Raw genomic sequence first — 6678 nt, 5'->3', positions numbered from 1 at the left:
GGTGGGTGGTTTGGAGGAAGGGAGCAGACTGTAACAAAAGAAGGAGGAAGAGAAAGTTGGGAAGGGGTAGGTGGGAGTGGGGTGTTTTGGGAAAGAATCTTCATACAAGTTGAACTGTGCCTTCCAGGGCACAAATATCTGTCCATCGCTTGTGGTCAGCACTTATTTACTGTTTTGGGAAAGATGTCTTCTCTGATGATTCAGTGACTTTGTTTCAAATGATCTTCAAAATTTTGAAGGAGACCACTATTGACTAAAGACCTGGAAAGCTACTTTAATGCCATTCTGACTTCATTACAGCAAAGAATAATTGATTTTATATAAAATTCCATGTTATATTCATGTCCTACCTCTTAGATACTTGCATACTTCACTAACAAGAAAACGATATTTTTGATTGTAAAACAAAGGAAAGAAAGTCAAAATGCAGATTCAAATGGGTGGAAACTATGCATTTTCAAACAATGAGAATGATTATGTGTACAACATCATAAGCTAGTCTTCAAAGAATGTAGGCAGTGATTGATGTAAAGTATTTCTACCAGTAAACAAAAGACCTCTTTTGAATAAAGACAATAGTGTATGTAATTCATATTTATTGCTGAATAAAAATATATTTCAGGAGGCATTTTTAAACAAGAAATCAAAGAGTATCGTACCAAAGTTAGTAGTAAAGTTTAAACAGCTCATCAGATCAAAAAAATTAGAAAGTTCTATTAAAATTTTTTTGAGAGCCAGGAGAAAGAACTAGGAAAACTGTTTAAGTTTGTGGTACCCAGTTGTATATGCTACTGCTAACTTTAATTTGCTAAGGGAAGAATGATTTTGCATGTATTCAAGTCTTCCAGGTCCAAACCTTTCCACCAGTGCTCACAGGATGGAATTCAGTCCAGTTGGACAGCTTTCTATAGGCAAGATTCTGTTGCCTCTGGAAATCAAGCAGATCAAGTCACTCTTTTGCAGAAAATCTGTCAGTGTTTCCCTTGTAAACACCAAGAAAGTGAAAGTGAAGTCACTTAGTCGTGTCCGACTCTTTGCAACTCCATGGACTGTAGCCTACCAGGTTCCTCCATCCATGGGATTTTCCAGGCAAGAATACTGGAGCGGGGTGCCATTTCCTTCTCCAGGAGATCTTCCTGACCCAGGGATTGAACCCAGGTCCCCTGCATTGTAGGCAGACGCTTTACCGTCTGAGCCACCAGGGAAGCTCTCAAGGTCCTACTCAGTTTGGCCTTGCTTCTCTACCTCGTCTCCTATCCATCTGTCCTTGACCGCTGCCCTCCAGCCAGGCTGGTTCTGAGTTGCTTCCAAACCAGACTCAGCTCTTTATCACCCCAGGGCTTTGCATTTGTCCTAGGCTCTGATTGGAATCCTCTTCTCACGTTTCTACATGGCTCCCTCCAAACTTCAAGTCTGTTCAAGCGAGGTTGTTCCTGATGCCCTATTTAAATTAAACCTTCTGTATTCACAGTTTCCTCCCCTGCTTTTTTCTCTCCATAACACTTTTCATACGAGCAACACAAAAGGCAGAAATCGGTGTGTTTTGTTTCCTTCTATTCTATGCCTGTTACAGAGTAAGTTAAGTACTCAATGAGTATTTGTTGAATGAATGAATGTTGGTGTCTGAAAATGGGGCTACCCACATGGTTGGAGGTCTAGTTAACCATCAGGTGAGTAAAATTAGCCTGATCAAAAATCCCATCTCTAAGCTGCACTGTTCTGATTGTTAGAGTCTGGGTTCTCTTGAAAGCAGAGCCTGAGGCAAAGCCAAGCATGCAGATAATTTATTTGCCAAGTGATGCCAGGCATCAGGAATGAAGGGCAAAAAAAAAAAAAAAAAACAGTGAAATAAATAAGAGTTCATGAAATGGCAACAGAGGAAAGTCAATACACAGGATTAACTGATAAACAGGGTTGATAGCCTCAACGCCAGGAGTGCTAGCAGATAGGCAAGGGGAGGTGGTGTCCAAGACTGAGGCCTGTAAGCTTTAGAGGGGTAGGTCTGGAGAAGAGAATGGGTGGGGCTGATGTAGGACAAGGCCACAAAGCCAGGCAGAGGCAGTGGACACTGACGATTTCTAGCTTCCTAATCTCTGATTTTAGGGTTGGAGCAATTGCCTGGAAAGACCTAATTGTCCACCTGGCCTCATGGGCATATCATCTGTCCATTTACACAGGCCTGTGGAGGTGGTGTACTCGCTAAGTCGTGTCCAACTCTTGCGACCCCATGGACTGTGGCCAGCCAGGCTCCTCTGTTCATGGGATTCTCCAGGCAGGAGTACTGGAGTGGGTTGCCATTTCTTTCTCCTAGGGATCTTCCCAACCCAGGGATTGAACCCCAGTCTCCTTCATTACAGACAGATTCTTTACCAACTGAGCTAAAAGGGAAGCCCTACAGAGGCCTGCACTTGGTTTAATGTTCTGTTCTGCTGTCTTAAAATTCTTTTTTCTTTTTGCACTTGTGTTCTATCGAAAAGTCTGATGGGACAGTGGTGTGTGAGCAGAGTAAAGCCTGCAAGCAGTTATGGTCCAGCAGCGGCCCCCACACAAAAGGCCTCAGATGCATGGGCATGGCTGGCAGCAGGCACACAGAGCAGTGTTGGGGGCCACCAGGCCCAAGGAGGGGATTGGGCTGGCACCTGGCCCAGACTGACACTGCAACAGCCACAGGAGAAGAGGCTTTGGATGTGAGACAGGCTGGGACCCAGGACCCTTTGCAGCACTGCTTGTACCTGGACGCATGTCTCCTCTAGCAACAAAAGACAAAGAAACTATAAGGGACTAAAAATAACTACATGCATGCAAGTTGAGGCAAATCATGGACAACAAGATATGAGAAGACCAAAAGCCCAACTGCCACTTCTGAAGAGTCGGGAGCAAAAGCAGGGTACTGCTCATGCACACCCCCCTCCCCCAGCACACCACCATGAAAGGGGTGGGCAACCCCCTAAGTCACTCTTCGGGCCCGACCCCCTGCTCACCTCATGTGCGGGAACCAGCAGTCCGCCCCCAGTCAGGGAGCAAGCAACAAAAGGGACTTGTTTCTCGTTCTTGCTCCCCACCGCCCTCCGCTACAGCAGGAGCCCCAATAAAACTTGGTTTGAATTTCCTGCCTAGCATCTTATCAATTTCTATTGATTAAGGAGGCCAAGAACCCTGGTCAGTAACGGATAGAGGCAGCACCAGGTCCTGCAGTGGAAGCCCGCTTGTCTGTCCGTCCAGAGCCCATCCTTGCCCCGCTTGCACAAGTACTAACTCTCCCTATTTGAAGGCTAGCTGATTAGTGATTTATTCTATCTGCCCCTTTGCCATGTAACTCTCCCTGAGGCACTGAGATCATACTTGCCCACACTCAAGAGTTTAGAAACTCTGGTTTGAAAACTCTTCAATACTCCAAAGCAAATACCTACAGGCTTAGAAATGGACATAAAACTCAAAAATTGTCATTCAATGAAAAAAGTCACTATTTTTCTATGAAGCTTTGGCTGAACCAAATATTAACAAGGAAAAGGAAACCAATTTTAAAATTATTTTTCATCTTGTAGTCAAAGATATACCACAGAATTAATAAATGAATATTTTTCAGTGATACACAGATCATAAAGTCCCTTTTGGTTTATTGGATGACCTCTACAAGTTATAAGAAATCCCAGAGGAAAAATTAAAATGCCATTTAAATTTACATTTAAAACTAAATTCAGACTTACATAAAACTGATTTGTATGAAGTTTATTTTTTTGATAAATTATTCTAAAGATTTTTTTTTAGATAAATTAGTACATCAGCTGCAGGTATACTAAAATTTATATCAGGGTAATTTATCAGAAACTCATCCCACTGTTGTCACTTTCTATAAAATACTTTTAACAGCTCCAGTAACAGTTGTATCAGCAGAAAGATCCTTCACAGTATTAAAATTATCTGCCACAAATGATCGACATCACTTTAAAATACATTAGAAGTATAAATTTTGGTAATCAACTGAATTTGCAGGACACTGAGCCAGGAAAATTGTATGAGCAATCAAGATATTACATTAATAAAGTATGGTTTTAACAAATGTAAAAAATAGAAACCAAATAGCAAGATATAAATACCTTTATAATTTATAAAGTTTTAAAAACTTATATAATATATATATAAGATATAAATATCAATAATGACTGGTGGCTCAATGCTAAAGAATCCATCTGCAATGCAAGAGATGTGGGTTCGATCCCTGGATCAGGAAGGTTCCTTGGAGAAGGAATTGGCAACCCACTCCAGCATTCTTGCCTGGAGAACCTATGGACACAGTAGCCTGGTGGGCTACAGTCCATGGGGTCTCAAAGAGTTGGACAGGACTTAGCGACTAACGCTTTCACTTTCATTTCAATAATTGCATGTAAATGGTGCTAAATATTCCAGTTAAAAGACAAAGACTGTCACACCGCAGAAAACACAAGATCCTACTATATGATTGCTATGGGAAACCTACTTTACGTATAAAGACACAGATAGGTTAAAGATAAAAGGATGAAGGAAAATAAAACATGAAAATACTAAGATAAAACAGAACTGGTTATATTAACATCAGACAAGGCAGACTTCAAAACAAGAAGTATTATAAAGAAAAATAGGATTGCTGCATCATAAAAAAAAGAGAATCAAGTCTTTCAGAAAACATAATAGCATGCACTGATGACAAAGCTTCAAAGGGAATAAAACAAAAACTAAAAGAACTAAAAACAGAAATTAAAAAGCACACCATTACAGTTGAGAAATTTCAAAGACTACATTTTTAAAAATTTAATAACTGAACAGTTAATTTGAAATATGAACACCTACAAAAAATTCTTCACAACCTTTTAAGTTTATAAAGACATCATCAAAATATAAAAAAACATGACAACAACAAACACCAAACTCAAACACCCTTCACATCTGAGGTGGAGGAGAATTACTGGAAAGAGATATAAAAGGGGCTGCTACTTTACTTGCCATTTTCTATTTATTTAAACAATCTGAAGTAAATGTGGTAAAAATAGGTAAATTTTGAAAAATCTGAAAAAAATAATGCACTGTTTTAACATGTAAAATTTGACACCAAAAAATATTTTTTGCAATTTATAAGTTTATGTTGTTACTCATGCATCATTATTACCATTATTATGCTTTATAATAATAAAATCTTTTTAAAGAAAACTTCATATTTTAGTACCTTTAATGGCACTGCCCCTCCTTTTTGAACAAAGAGACCCACATTTTCATTCAGCACTGGACTCTACAAATAATGCAGCTGGTCCTGCTAATAGTCATTTGAAACTTCACCATTTGAATCTGGACATTAATTTGAAATGTAAAGACATCCTTTCACTATGAAGAAAATTAAGTGTGGCATGTAAACAGAATCCGGCATCTGGCAGTGGTCCTTGCTGCCTGTCCTTCTGGTAGGAGAAGACGACTAACTGATGAGAAGCATGAAGGAAAGAAAAAGTATTTCTTTAAACATACATCTTACGAAGTCAAGCTCAATACCTTGAAAAAGAAATAGGACTAATGGTTGGATTCAAGAATGCACATTAAAAAAAAAAAAAGAATGCACATGGAAAAATACAGTCCCTACCTATAAATGCCTTGTTAATTGGCAACATGAGTTAAATACATAAAACAAAACAAAATCAGAGGAAAAGTCTTACTTGAGAGCTAAATTAAAGGTAAACCAAGAAGCAAATACATACTATAGCAACAAGGACTCTGATGAGAAAGGAGCCAATGTTTTAATTCAAAGAGGAGTTCCTAAGATCTAAGATTCAAGGAATTTTTCTTATGGATCAAGATGGAAAGGAGCTGGTAGCTGGCAGAGAAGGAAGCAATACAGACTGTTATTTTCCTCAAATGTTAAAATGCTAGATGGTTAACTGTAACCATCACTCTTCCATTATGTCAACACACGGAAAGCACGGTTGATAGGCCAAGTGGGACTTAGGGTTCTTGGTCAGCCACTAATTGTCTACATGACACAGGGAAAATGTAGCCTCTTTTTTTCCTAATCTGAAAACTGGAGGAATTGTAGCTAAGATAGTCTCCCCACTCACAGGATTATATAGAGATAACATATGTGAAAGTGCTTTGGAAAAATAAAAAGTAGTAGTCAGAGCCTTAAATTATACATTCCAGCACCTAGAAGAGCTGCTTTATGTTGAAAAAGAGAAAGAGAGAATGGTTTTCCTGTGATTTAACAAAGACTATAATTTCAGTGGAGTGATCATCAGTAGTATTATCTCCTGAAGCATTCTTTAAAAGGTATCTGTCAAACGCTAAATAGCAAAAATACCAGTAATTACTGAGTTGTCCTCCTCAAATCTCTCCTAAACTGAGTGCAGTCATGATAAACAGCTAACACAGAAGTAGCTGACCAGTGGAAGGAAAACTGCAGTAGTGAACACACTCTGGATTAGAATCCAAAATAAATACCAAATTGTTTAAAAATAGCTTCATGATTTTGAAAACACTAAAATACAAACACAAAAAATTCTTCAAGTTATTTGGGTAAATTGTGATAAGCATGACAAAAATATCTTGAATTTTAAAATCAGATGAGTTTTCCCAAGCCATCTCTTCAACCTTTATAGCCAAGTTTCTTTCTAGAGAATCTGTAGAACCTAAGCGGAACTGTGCAAGCTTTGTTTCTGGGAC

The sequence above is a fragment of the Ovis canadensis genome, chromosome 3 (genome assembly GCF_042477335.2).
Source record: "Ovis canadensis isolate MfBH-ARS-UI-01 breed Bighorn chromosome 3, ARS-UI_OviCan_v2, whole genome shotgun sequence".
Lineage (NCBI taxonomy): Eukaryota > Metazoa > Chordata > Mammalia > Artiodactyla > Bovidae > Ovis > Ovis canadensis.
The sequence above is the reverse complement of the archived record's forward strand: the minus strand, read 5'-3'. Positions refer to the sequence as shown.